Below are 15,434 nucleotides of genomic sequence, written 5' to 3'. Positions count from 1 at the left end.
AGTACAACCAGACAATGGAATATTATTCAGCATTCAAAAGAAATGAGCTATCCAGCCATGACAAGATATGGAGGGACTTTAAATGCATATTACTAGTGAAATAAAGACAATTTGAAAAGGCTATATACTGTATGACTCCAACTATATGACATTCTGGAAATAGCAAAATTTAGGAGACAGTGAAAGGGTCAGTGTTTGCCAGGAGCTAGGGAGGAGAGAGGGATGAACAGGCAGAACACAGAGTACTGTTAGGCACTGAAACTACTCTGCATGATAGTATAATGGTGGATACATCTCATTATATTTTTCTCAAAACCCACAGAATGTACAATACCAAGAGTGAACCCTAATGGACTTTGATGATGTGTCAATGTAGGTTCAGCAATGGTAACAAATGTACTACTCTGGTGGGGGATTTTGATTGGGGGGAAGGCGGGAGTTATGCTTCTGTGGGAGCAGGGGGTATATGGAAAATCTCTGTACTTCTTGCTCTGTTTTGCTGTGAATCTAAAACAGCTCTTCAAAATAAAGTCTATTTTTTAAAAAGAAGAATCCTAGATCCCTCTCCCCTGCCCCAAAAAGGCGGTGTTCATGACATCAGATTTTATAAAGAGGGCTCCTTTCGCAAGAGCTCCCACACATCCTGAGATTGTACTGGAAGGCGGATCTAGTTCCCTGCCACCAAAGTGTGGAATCGGCTACTCCACTCCGGTAGCAGAAAGCGGATCCCTTCGACCCATCTGCCCCAATGTGCACTGGCATTCACACCCTGCACAGCCCTCACCAACCCGGCACCTGGGAGCCCTAGCCAGATGCAGGGCAGCTACCAGACCTAGTCATTTCAAGATGAGTCACAGCCTTGGATGCAGGTCGTTATCACCTAGGAGCTTCGAAAACAGCCTGAGAACTCGCTCCAAAGATCCTGATCTACTCACTGTGGGGTGTGGCGTGGGCATCAGAATTTTTAGAATCAGGTGATTCTAATTTTCAGCAGGGCTCAGAACCACCAATTTGGAAGCTGATTTAAAGATGCTCACGCATCCATCAACCACGCAACCTGCCTAGAAGCAAAGCACAGGCTGCTTGTTTCAGCATTTTGACCCATTATTGTGCTCCTTAGAAATGGTGCCAACAAATATTCATTTGCACCAATGAAAATAACGGCTCTTAGAACACAGACCTGGGTGAGCAGTGTTTGGATGGAACTCAATTTTGCCTGTTCAGAATGGTGACAGGGCAGCAGCTGGCATACACTTGGCAGTTATTAAAAATTTTTATTTTTTGGGCAATTTAATTTTAATTGGTGCTTTTGCAACTGTTATGTATCCTGTTTGGAAAAGTTCCTTTAAACTAGTTGAATAATGACTACTTTTCCCTTTTCCTATATCAAATTATTAAAAATGGGCTAAACATAATTATACTCATGTATTCCACCAATATACAAATTTGGGGGAAGAAAACAAGTTTCCTTGCATTTTCAACTTCCCACCCTCAGAGACACATGAACACACTTTTCAGTAATGAAATAACACTGATGTGGCCTAGAAAAGAGGTTTTTATCTGGGCACACAAAGCATTAAATCAAAGGTCAGCCAGCTCTCTCCTTCTGGCTGCTATGGGGAGGGAGGGAAGATGCTGGTAACTCTCCCAGCAAGTGGATCTTTCTCCCCCTTCTCTGAGCTGGGAGTACAGACAGGCCATGACCCCCAGGACACCTATACTCCTGACCGTGAAAATCACAACACCCTATTCACAAGGTGGACTTTGAAAATAAAAGCCCTTTAATTCATGAGCTAGGCTCCTGCCATTGCTTCCATCTGTTTTGCTGTAGGTATCCTGCATGTTTCTATTGATTGTTTCCTCAACACCTTCCAGCTACACACAGAGAAAAAGGGCGCATGCGCGCGCACACACACACATGCACAAGAAGGGGGTGGAATCTGTGTGCTACTTTGCAATGTTTTCAATGAAGGCATGTATTATCTGTTCTTTTTTGAGGCAGATAATTTAATCTAGACAATTTCGAGGATTGTCAGTGTGATCCAGGGATGTCTTAGTCACATTTCAAGTTAATAAGTTGAAATCAGGTTGATCTCTAAAGTTTTCTTCTCGTTAAAACCTGGATTGATACTGGGAAGTCGGCTTTTGGGACTTAAGCTGTAGAGGATCAGCCAGCTGCTGTAGAGAGCACAGCCTAGAAACAGGGCAAGCAAGAAGCAGAGAAATAAGCCAGGAGGTACTTGCCTAAGTCCAGGTATGAGAAGAAGATGTTATTACAACTAGGGATATAGCAGTAACAATGGAAAGATACAAATAGGTTCCAGACACATTTTAGAGAATCACAGATGCTTAACATGATTTAATATCTAGATTATTTTTATCTTTAAATAAACAAAAAACAAGATGCAGGAAAGTAAAGTGTGTTATCATTTTCTGTAAAAAAGACATGCATTTCCTTGCTATGTATTAACAAATGTATCTATAGGACACAGAAGAAATTGATATCGTTGTTGAATCTGGAGAGAATAATTAGGTGGCAGTGAAACAATGGTAGGAGGGTGACCCTTCAGTGTACATACTTTTGTACCTTTTAAACACTGTAAATATATTACCTGTTCAAAAAAAATTTTTTTTAAAGAAAGAGGAAGATAACAGTGAAATGTTACCAATTTCAAAAAAACCCCTCATCTGTATCATTTTCTACACCTCCACCGAAGCTCAACGGGTATCCCAATAAAATCCCAATAAAATTTAGACTTAGTATCTAAAATTCTTGACTTCTTCAATAAAGCAAATACCTGTCACAGTACATACAGCAGGTTTATGGCCTAACATTAAAATTAATAAGGTTTCCCTAGGTCTAAGTTATAAAATACTTGGCATAAGGGAATCAAATGGAAAAACATAAAATTTTGAGTGGCCAGAAAAATAAAAGCATGTTCATTTTTAGGTCTGTGAAAAAGGATACACATAGGAGAACTTAATCTAAACTGTAATAAGATATCTGACTATGAACTGTTAGTTACAACATTAATTGTAATTTAGAGATGTAGGAGTTTCCAACTACTGTTGCCTGAAGATACTGGCCCCATGATCTTAGACTAAAATGACCAGTGAAGCACTGAACATCATAGAAAGAATACTAGATGTAACACTGAAAGTAGTTTGCATCCTGAAAACCATCCTAGTAGAAACCTGTGGCCCATCCATGCAGAGAAAGCCAGACAGGGTTCTAACGCCCAAGAAAGAAAGGCAAAATCTATGTATAATCACTGTTTAAGAAAGGGAAAAAAGGAAAGAATTTCAGAATACACGATAATATTCTTTCTTTTTTGCAACAAGAAAAAATGAAGATGAGAAAAATTTGCAGAAATCACCTGGTTATCTACCCCCCAGGACCCGTCAGTACTCCCAGAGACCTTGGCTTGAGCACCCTCTGTACTCCAAGGATGGTCAGCTTGCTCCACACATGTAGTTGGAAGAAATGCACTCCACTGTTGCTGGAATATTCAAATTCTATTTTAAAATTTGTCTAAGTGCAAAATCTGCTTAAATTCTACTTTTTGTTTCTAGTTCCGCTTTCCTAAAGCCACCCTGAAAAAAATTCCTCTTCCTCCAAATTTTTCTCCCTCCAAAAGGCTTCAGATGTTTAACAACAATCTTGGCATTTCTGACATCTTTTTTCCCCAGATTACATACATCTCTAGTCCCTCCGTATGGTAACAGGATTTCCAGTTCTGCTAACATGCCTGCTTTCTGGCTATACTCTGACCAAGGGATGTATAGGGAGCCAAGGACCAATAAATAAAAGGGTTTTCTGGGGTGAAATTACGTAGAACTACTTTTCAAAGTGTAGCTCTTAATGGGACTTACAGAACTGATTAGCCTTCAAGATGGCATGTGCTGAAAACGTATGACAAAGGCTGAGAAACGACATGTGTCTTTAAACTACTGTCATTAGTGTCTTTCGTAAGACCAGTGGATTAAAGACAATAACTGGAGAATAAGTGGGAGGTTATGAAGTAAAAATAGTGAGTGAAGACCAGAGTTTTCGAATTTAACATGTACATGAATCACCAGATTTTCTTAAAAAAAACAGATTCTGGGGACTTCCCTGGTGGTCCAGGGGTTAAGACTCTGTGCTCCCAATGCAGGGGTCCCGGGTTCGATCCCTGCTCAGGGAACTAGAGTTCACATGCCACAACTAAAAGACCCTGCATGCCGAAACTAAGACCCGGCACAGCCAGATAAATAAATATTTTAAAAGAAAAAAGAAAAGAATCTGCCTTCCACTGCAGGGGACAGGGATTCAGTCCCTGGTGGGGGAACTAAGATCCAACATGCCACGGGGCAACTAAGCCTGCGCACCAAACTAGAGAGCCCACGTGCCACTACTACTGAGCCCGTGTGCCACAACTAGAGAGAAGCCCACGCACCATGACAAAAGATCCCACGTGCCGCAACTAAGACCCAACGCAGCCAAAAATAAATTAATTAATTTTAAAAAACAGATTCTGATTCAGTTGTGGGAGGAGGGAGTGATGAGGTTCTGCCTTTCTCACAAGCACCCAGGTGATGCCCATGCTGCTGGGACAGTGATCACCCTTTGAAGCAACAGGCATATTGCAAATCCATACACAGGATATAGAGGATGTTTTAGCATAAAATGAAACAAACTTTATCCAACACGGCAAACATTGCTATACAAAACAAGCAAAAAAAACCAACTCCAGTCTATCAGATATATGGTAACTCTTTTGGGGCAATAATATCTATTACCATAATTTTAGAGAAAGATTTCAAAATGCCAAGTCTCTGAAAGAAACACATTTCCATTTTCTGTCCCAAAGTGAGAAATCCTAAATAAACCAGTACTCCTTGAGTCATGTGTAAAGCTGTGGATGCATGTAGGTAGGCATGGTGTATGAGATGTTATCCTTCTCATACCCTTACCCAACTGTCTTAATCCACCTTTCTGCATCAGGCATGAAAATCTTAGCCGATAAGTTTTCTGAAATGTGTTCAGATAAAGGAGGCACTTGGAAAAATGTTAATATTTACCATTACATATCCACATCTGGGCCTTATAAGTATCCATAATGAGTACCAAATATGTCTATTTATGTGAGTTTGCACAAATATGTTTTTATTCAGAAAAAAATTGGAAGATAAATTTTTCTTTGAAAAAATAAAGAGAGCTCTTTATAAAACATGCAAAGAAAAGGAACAGGGCAAACAAAATCTGAGAAAATGTATTAAAGACTACATAAAAGGGGACCTTCAAGATGGCAGAGTAGCAAGACATGAAGATCACCTTCCTCCCCACAAATACATCAAAAATACATCTGCAGGTGGAACAACTCCTACAGAACACCTACTGTATGCTGGCAGAAGACCTCAGACTTCCCAAAAGCCATGCGGCTGACAGGATCTTGGTGCTCCGGCCTGGTGTCAGGCCTGAGCCTCTGAGGTAGGAGAGGCGAGTGCAGGACATTGGACCATCAGAGACCGCCCAGCCCCATGTAATATCAATCAGCAACAGCTCCCCCAGAGATCTCCATATCAACGCTAAGACCCAGCTCCATCCAACAGCCAGCAGACTCCAGCACTGGAGGCCCCATGCCAAACAACTAGCAAGACAGAAACACAACCCCACCCGTTAGCAGAGAGGCTGCCGAAAATCATACTAAGTTCACAAACACCCCAAAGCACACCACCGGCCATGGCCCTGCCCACCAGAAAGACAAGATGCAGCCCCACCCACCAGAACACACACACCAGTCCCTTCCACCAGGAAGCCTACACAAGCCACTGAACCACCTCACTCACTGGGGACAGACACCAAAAACAATGGGAAAAATGAACCTGCAGCCTGCAAAAAGAAGACCCCAAACACAGTAAGTTAAACAAAATGAGAAGATACAGAAATTTGCAGCAGGTGAAGGAGGAAGGTAAAAACTCACCAGACCAAACAAATGAAGAGGAAATAGGCAGTCTACATGAAAAAGAATTCAGAATAATGATAGTAAAGATGATCCAAAATCTTAGAAACAGAATGGAGAAAATACAAAAAATGTTTAATAAGGACCTAGAAGAACTAAAGAGCAAACAAACAATTATGAACAACACAATAAATGAAAATAAAAATTCTCTAGAAGGAATCAATAGCAGAATAACCGAGGCAGAAGAATGGATAAGTGACCTGGGAGATAAAATAGGGGAAATAACTACTGCAGAGCAGAATAAAAAAAAAAGAATGAAAAAAATTGAGGACAGTCTCAGAGACCTCTGAGACAACATTAAACGCACCAACATTCGAATTATAGAGGTCCCAGAAGAAGAATAGAAAAAGAAAGGGTCTGAGAAAATATCTGAAGAGATTATAGTTGAAAACTTCCCTAACATGGGAAAGCAAAGAGTCAACCAAGTTGAGGAAGCGCAGAGAGTCCCATACAGGATAAATCCAAGGAGAAACCTTCCAAGACACATATTAATCAAACTATCAAAAATTAAATACAAAGAAAAAATATTAAAAGCAGCAAGGGAAAAACAACAAATAACATACAAGGGAATCCCCGTAAGGTTAACAGCTGATCTTTCAGCAGAAACTCTGCAAGCCAGAAGGGAGTGGTAGGACATATTGACAGTGATGAAAGGGAAAAATCTACAATCAAGATTACTCTACCCAGCAAGGATCTCACTCAGATTCGACGGAGAAATTAAAACTTTACAGACAGGAAAAAGTTAAGAGAATTCAGCACCACCAAACCAGCTTTACAACAAATGCTAAAGGAACTTCTCTAGGCACGAAACACAAGAGAAGGAAAAGACCTACATAACAAACCCAATTCAATTAAGAAAATGGTAATAGGAACTTACATATCGATAACTACCTTAAATGTAATGGATTAAATACTCCAACCAAAAGACATAGACCGGCTGAATGGATACAAAAACAAGACCCGTATATATGCTGTCTACAAGAGACCCACTTCAGACCTAGGGACACATACAGACTGAAAGTGAGGGCATGGAAGAAGATATTCCATGCAAATGGAAATCAAAAGAAAGCTGGCATAGCAATTCTCATATCAGACAAAATAGACTTTAAAATAAAGACTATAACAAGAGACAAAGAAGGACACTACATAATGATCAAGGGATCAATCCAAGATGAAGATACAACAATTGTAAATATTTATGTACCCAACATAGGAGCACCTCAATACATAAGGCAAATGCTAACAGCCATAAAAGGGGAAATCGAAAGTAACACAATCATAGTAGGGGACTTTAACACCCAACTTTCACCAATGGACATGTCATCCAAAATGAAAATAAAGAAAGAAACATAAGCTTTAAATGACACATTAAACAAGATGGACTTAATTGATATCTATAGGACATTCCATCCAAAAACAACAGAATACACTTTCTTCTCAAGTGCTCAGGAAACATTCTCCAGGATAGATCATATCTTGGGTCACAAATCAAGCCTCAGTAAATTTAAGAAAATTGAAATCATATCAAGTATCTTTTCCAGCCACAACACTATAAGACTAGATATCAATTACAGGAAAAAAACTGTAAAAAATACACATGTAAGCTAAACAATATGCTACTAAGTAACCAAGAGATCACTTAAGAAGTAAAAGAAGAAATTAAAAAATACCTAGAGGGCTTCCCTGGTGGCACAGTGGTTAAGAATCTGCCTGCCAATGCAGGGGACACGGGTTTGATCCCTGGTCTGGGGGGGATCCCACATGCCGTGGAGCAACTACGCCCATGCACCACAACTACTGAGCTTGCACTCTGGAGCCCGTGAACCACAACTACTAAGCCTGCATGCCACAGTTACTGAAGCCTGCATGCATAGAGCCTGTGCTCCGCAACAAGAGAGTCCACCGCAATGAGAAGACTAGACACCGAAACGAAAGAGTAGCCCCCGCTTGCCGCAACTAGAGAAAGCCTGAGCACAGCAACAAAGACCCAACACAGCCAAAAATAAATAAATAAATAAATTTATTACGGAAAAAAAAACCTAGAGACAAATGACACTGAAAACACGATGACCCAAAACCTATGGGATGCAGTAAAAGGAGTTCTAAGAGGGACGTTTACAGCAATAAAATCCTACCTCAAGACACAAGAAAAATCTCAAATGGACAACCTAATCTTACACCTAAAGCAATCAGAGAAAGAAGAACAAAAAAAAAAACCCAAAGTTAGCAGAAGGAAAGAAATCATAAAGATCAGAGCAGAGATAAATGAAAAACAAATGAAGAAAACACCTGCAGACATCAATATATCTAAAAGCTGGTTCTTTGAGAACATAAACAAAATTGATAAACCATTAGCCAGACTCAACAAGAAAAACACGGAGAAGACTCAAATCAACAGAATTAGAAATGAAAAAGGAGCAGTAACAACTGACACTGCAGAAATACAAAGGATCATGAGAGATTACTACAAGCAACTCTATGTCAGTAAAATGGACAACCTGGAAGAGATGGACAAATTCTTAGAAAAGCACAACCTTCTGAGGCTGAACCAGGAAGAAATAGAAAATACAAAGAGACCAATCACAAGCACTGAAATTGAAACTGTGATTAAAAATCTTCCAACAGGGCTTCCCTGGTGGCGCAGTGGTTGAGAGTCCGCCTGCCGATGCAGGGGACGCGGGTTCGTGCCCCGGTCTGGGAGGATCCCACGTGCTGCGGAGCGTCTGGGCCCGTGGGCCATGGCCGCTGGGCCTGCGCGTCCGGAGGCTGTGCTCCGCAGCGGGAGAGGCCACAGCGGTGAGAGGCCCGCGTACCACAAAACAAAAACAACAACAACAACAACAAAAATCTTCCAACAAACAAAAGCCCAGGAACAGATGGCTTCAGAGGCGAATTCTATCAAACATTTAGAGAAGAGCTAACACCTATCCTTCTCAAACTCTTCCAATATAGCAGAGGGAGGAACACCTGCAAACTCATTCTACAAGGCCACTGTCACCCTGATACCAAAACCAGACAAAGATGCCACAAAACAAGAAAACTACAGGCCGATATCACTGATGAACATAGATGCAAAAATCCTCAACAAAATACTAGCAAACAGAATCCAACAGCACATTAAAAGGATCATACACCATGATCAAGTGGGGTTTATTCCAGGAATGCAAGGATTCTTCAATATACGCAAATCAGTTAATGTGATACACCATATTAACAAATGGAAGGATAAAAACCATATGACAATCTCAATATATAGAGAAAAAACTTTTGCCAAAATTCAACACCCATTTATGGTAAAAACTCTCTGGAAAGTAGGCATAGAGGGAAACTACCTCAACATAATAAAGCCCATATATGACAAACCCACAGCCAACATCATTCTCAATGGTGAAAAACTGAAACCATATCCTCTAAGATTAGGAACAAGACAAGGTTGCCCACTGTCACCACTATTATTCAACATAGTTTTGGAAGTTTTAGCCACAGCAATCAGAGAAGAAAAAGAAATAAAAAGAATCTGAATCAGAAAAGAAGTAAAACTGTCACTGCTCTGCACTGTTTGCAGATAACATGATACTATACATAGAGAATCCTAAAGATGCTACCAGAAAACTACTAGAGCTAATCAATGAATTTGGTAAAGTAGCAGGATACAAAATTAATGCACAGAAATCTCTTGCATTCCTATACACTGATGATGCAAAACCTGAAAGAGAAATTAAGGAAACACTCCCATTTACTACTGCAACAACAACAACAACAAAACTAACTAGGAATAAACCTACCTAAGGAGACAAAAGACCTGTATGCAGAAAACTATAAGACACTGATGAAAGAAATTAAAGATGATACAAAGAGATGGAGAGATATACCATGTTCTTGGATTGGAAGAATCAATATTGTGAAAAAGACTCTACTACCCAAAGCAATCTACAGATTCAGTGCAATCCCTATCAAACTACCAATGGCAGTTTTCACAGAACTAGAACAAAAAATTTCACAATTTGTATGGAAACACAAAAACCCTGAATAGTCAAAGCAATGTTGAGAAAGAAAAATGGAGCTGGAGGAATCAGGCTCCCTGACTTCAGATTATACTACAAATCTACAGTAATCAAGACAGTATAGTACTGGCACAAAAACAGAAACATAGATCAATGGAACAGGATAAGAAGCCCAGAGATAAACCCACACACATATGGTCGCCTTAGTTTTGATAAAGGAAGCAAGAATATACATTGGAGAAAAGACAGCCTCTTCAATAAGTGGTGCTGTGAAAACTGGACAGCTACATGTCAAAGAATGAAATTAGAACACTCCCTAACACCATACACAAAAATAAACTCAAAATGGATTAAAGACCTAAACATAAGGCCAGACACTATAAAACTCTTAGAGGAAAACATAGGCAGAACACTCTATGACATAAATCACAGCAAGGTCCTTTTTGACCCACCTCCTAGAGAAATGGAAATAAAAACAAAAATAAACAACTGGGACCTAATGAAACTTAAAAGCTTTTGCACAGTAAAGGAAACCATAAACATGACAAAAAGAGAGCCCTCAGAATGGGAGAATATATTGGCAAACGAAGCAACTGACAAAGGATTAATCTCCAAAATATACAAGCAGCTAATGCAGCTCAATATCAGAAAAACAAACAACCCAATCCAAAAATGGGGAGAAGACCTAAATAGACATTTCCCCAAAGAAGATATACACATTGCTAACAAACACATGAAAGGATGCTCAACACCACTAATCATTAGAAAAATATAAATCAAAACCACAATGAGGTATCACCTCACACCAGTCAGAATGGCCATCATCAAAAAATCTACAAACAATAAATGCTGGAGAGGGTGTAGAGAAAAGGAAACCCTCTTGCACTGTTGGTGAGAATGTACATTGATACAGGCACTATGGAGAACAGTATGGAGGTTCCTTAAAAAACTGAAAACAGAACTACCGTACGACCCAGCAATCCCACTACTGGGCATATACCCTGAGAAAATCATAATTCAAAAAGAGTCATGAACCACAATGTTCATTGCAGCTCTATTTACAATAGCCAGGACATGGAAGCAACTTAAGTGTCCATCGACAGATGAATGGATAATGAAGATGTGGCACATATATACAATGGAATAGTACTCACCCACAGAAAGAAATGAAACTGAGTTATTTGTAGTAAGGTAGATGGACCTAGAGTCTGTCATACAGAGTGAAGTAAGTCAGAAAGAGAAAAACAAATACTGTATGCTAACACATATATATGAAATCTAAAAAAAAAATGGTTCTGACGAACCTAGGGGCAGGACAGCAACAAAGACGCAGCCGTAGAGAATGGACTTGAGGACACAGGGAGGGGGAAGAGTAAACTGGAACGAAGTGAGAGAGTAGCACTGACATATATACACTACCAAATGTAAAATAGATAGCTAGTGGGAAGCAGCTATATTGCACAGGGAGATCAGCTTAGTGCTTTGTGACCACCTAGAGGGGTGGTATAGGGAGGGTGGGAGGGAGATGCAAGAGGGAGGGGATATGGGGATATATGTATACATATAGCTAATTCACTTTGTTACACAACAGGAACTAATACAACATTGTAAAGCAATTATACTTCAATAAAGATGTTTAAAAAAAAGAAAAAAGATTACATATAAGATTTCACGATGTCAATACAACGGTGGGAAATTTTTTGGTATTTTGTTTTGTTTTGTGTAAGAATGAAGGTGAAATTAAACTACAGAACTTAACACGTGGCATAGTACAATAAGAAATACCTTTGATATTAAGAATTTAAAATTGAAGGCAAATCTAAGAAAGTTAAAAGGTGAAGTAGACATTTTGTAGAAACTGTGATAAAAAATGAGAGAACTAGGGACTTCCCTGGTGGTACAGTGGTTAAGAATCTGCCTGCCAATGCAGGGGACATGGGTTCGAGCCCTGGTCTGGGAAGATCCCACATGCCACAGAGTAACCAAGCCCGTGTGCCTCAACTACTGAGCCTGCGCTCTAAAGCCTGTGAGCCACAACTACTGAGCCCACGTGCCACAACTACTGAAGCCCGCGTGCCTAGAGCCCAAGCTCCGCAACAAGAGAAGCCACCACAATGAGAAGCCTGCACACTGCAACGAAGAGTAGGCCCTTCTCGCAGCAACTAGAGAAAGCCCGCGTGCAGCAACGAAGACCGAACACAGCCAAAAATTAAATAAAATAAATAAATTCTTTTAAAAAATGAGACAACTACTTCCAAGGAAAGGCCATAGAATAAAAGAGCTTTAAATAGATCAACACCTGTTAAGGTTCTTAGATGCCTGCACACACACACACACACACACACACACACACACACATATATATAATATATATAATACATATGTACACACAATTTTTATAATTAAGGAGGAAAAATTCAGCCAGTGGAAGGGGTTTCTTCAGTATCTTTCTTATACAGTTACAGGCAAATTATTGATCTTAGTTAAGAAATAAAAGTGGAACAATATAGAAAATTATATAATATGGCTGAAAAGTTGTAAAAGATTTTGCCTTAATAATTATTGGGGCCCCAGTAGGATACTTATGCTAAGGCAACCAGTGAAGATGCAATCACTCTATACTACCTGGTTGTCTAATATGAATCTAGACTAATATGAATCTAGACTTTAATGTCTCCGGACCATTTTCATGCCCATAGTTAGATGACCCCCTTCACACGAACAGAATGCTCACTCATCTTCCAAATGGCTGAGCTCAAAAATGAACTCCTATTAGATCTTCTGTCACCCACAGCACAAAGTCTAGTTTGCAATTACCATGAACTTAGAATCTGTCATTTTTTTATTAGTCTTGTCCAACAGGATGTGAGCTTCCAGGTAAAAACTGAGCCGAATTCATCAGCATCATATAAGCCTACATGAATGTCTATTGAGTGACTGAGTGAATAATGCTGGATGTTAGAGGCCAGGGATGAAGGGGGCTCATGGAGGCTGCGCTTTGCAGCACATCTCCATCCAGAGTTTAAGGAGCAACCCAGTACAGTTCATGGCAAGCAGCTGTATAGGTGAACCACCTACTGATGCACCTTTCAAACTCATCCTCTTCCAACTTAGCGACATGCAAACAACCGTCATTACACAAACACCCCTACACCAATATACTCATCAAAGCAGAAATTAGAGACAAGATGTGCTCACCTTCCCTCCTTACCCCATTGACTCTGGGAAAAGTCACAGCCCCTTGCCCTTCCATTTTTTCATTAGCCAATACAGAATGGTTCAAAAGCACATCCTACTGTCCCTGAAAGACAATAAACACCTCTTCTCCTGCTAGTTTGGTGTCTCGAAGAACTGTCGAGGACCACTAATTCTCTTTAATGATGAAGGGATGAATTGTTAGAGTTCATGGTGCATCGAAGTATTTTTGTTGTTAAAAATAACTTGTCACATTACTTCCTCAACAAGATCACATGGTATCTTAGGTAGCTTTAGAACATGTTGCTCTTAAAAGGTATTTCTGAATCTAGACTAAAACATTTGGCTTTTTTTCTCCCCGATTTATCTTTGGTTTCGATTGATGGGAAGAAAAAGGGTCTTAAATTTGTCAAAAGCTATCATCTCAGACATTTCATTTTCTTCCCCTCTCTAAATTAAGTAGCTCTAAGTCCTCGTCCTGCAGTGTGTTTACACAATTGTCTCCTGCTTCTAAGGATCAACTACTAAATGCAAAGCTTTCCACTCATCTCACTTAGTGTTTCAGGGGATGCTAAAAATTCTGGATTTTCTGATATAACTTTAAAATTTTGCTTGTCAGAATGACAAGGAAAACAGAGAATTTGTTCCTCTCTTTGGGGACCTCGTTAGGTCGTTTTCTCATGACTTCCAACTCCAGTGAGTGCATTTCCCTCTTTTTGTTTTTTTTTTCTTCACTCCCTCTTCTTCACGGCTTAATCCTTCCGGAGCAGCATTCCTTTGCCATAATTCAAGTGCTCTATAGAAATCTGCTCATAACCTTTGCTTCTCCTTGGGCCCTGCCTGCTCTTTTGCTTTGATTTTACCACCTTCGTTTTGGATGAGGTCAGCAAAAGACCCGTCATCCTACATTCTCCCAGGAATGTTAAGCTTTTATTCGGGGATTACAGCAATATCTTTCGGTAGTTTAAATCACAGATTAGTAAAAAGAACTGAATTCCAGATTGCATTATTATAGCCCATGGGAATTTGGGAGATGTGGAGTTTACTAGCACTAAAGAAACAGAAGCAAACGCTAACAGGATGTTAAATATAGTTGTGAGGACTTTGGCCAAATATAGTAATATTTTCACAAAGAAACATATTGGTAGACAATAACCTGCTTATTTCTTCCTTCTATCCAGCGAACATGAGCATGCCAAAATGCCTCTAATGTAGAAATCTGCTGGTAAGTTACAGCCCGCAGGTGCCGAATTAAACAATCCTTCCCCACCCTTCTCAACAATCAAAGAGCCATGTTTTAAAACTGTGACCTCAGCCTAGAAAGGCTGTGAACAGTGCTTGGGAAGAAGACAGCGTGTTGTTACGGTTCTTGTTTTCTGGTTCAAAGTATTATTTCCCAACCCAGGCCGCCCAAGAAGGGATGTGGTTATACAGAAAGTAGATTCAGGCTTGCATTCTTGTAGTCCAACTCACCAAACATGTAAAATATCAAAAACACACCGACTTAAAAGAAAAAGCCAAGTTACTCCTACTTTTAGAAGGTTACCACCCTAGAAATATAGGTGACCCTTTAGGATGATTATGCTTGATGGCATCCCGGTGACCACGGTAATCATTTGGGTTCTAGCTCAATTTCTTTCTTTCTTTCTTTTTTTAAAAGTTATTTTATTGAAGTATAGTTGATTTACAATGTTGTGTTAATTTCTGCTGTACAGAAAAGTGATTCAGTTATACATACATAGACAGTCTTTGTCATGTTCTTTTCCATTTCGGTTTATCATAGGATACTGAATATAGTTCTCTGTGCTGTAAAGTAGGACCTTGCTGTTTATCTATTCTATACATAATAGCTTGCACGGTTCTAGCTCAATTTATAAAAACATCTCTAGTCTTCTTCTAAAGTCATCTTTATTTACTTTTAGTTCATCTTTTTCAGAGTGCTTCATACCTTCCGAGAAAGATTTGTACATTCATTCTATGCGTCCCTTTATCCCTCCCTCTCCCCTTCCCTCTCTCCCTCACTCATTCAAATATTCCACAATTTTGTTAGCACCTATCATGCCCCAAGCATGGTTCTAGGCACTGGTGCTACTGAGATGATTAATCTGTAAGTCTGTGTTTTCAAAGGCTTACAGTCTAGAGGCGGAGGAGGATTTTAAACAAATCGACTGTAATTTGCATCAATAGGGGCTACATGATAGGGAGGTGTGCATGGGAGAGTGTGTGGGTTATA

The 15,434-nt window shown here is 39.7% G+C and overlaps 1 protein-coding gene across 4 annotated transcripts in view; it reads right to left on the bottom strand.

Moving 5' to 3' along the window:
• The window catches only part of MAP3K5 (mitogen-activated protein kinase kinase kinase 5), a 212,996-nt gene that overhangs the window by 164,554 nt on the left and 33,008 nt on the right, over positions 1-15,434 (bottom strand). The gene's annotated exons all lie outside the window — the stretch shown is intronic.

Source organism: Aethalodelphis obliquidens, unplaced genomic scaffold, assembly GCF_003676395.1.
Source record: "Aethalodelphis obliquidens isolate GAN/ISIS:26980383/991018 unplaced genomic scaffold, ASM367639v1 scaffold3, whole genome shotgun sequence".
NCBI lineage: Eukaryota > Metazoa > Chordata > Mammalia > Artiodactyla > Delphinidae > Aethalodelphis > Aethalodelphis obliquidens.
Note: the sequence above shows the minus strand (reverse complement) of the source record. Positions and strands in the feature narration are given on the sequence as shown.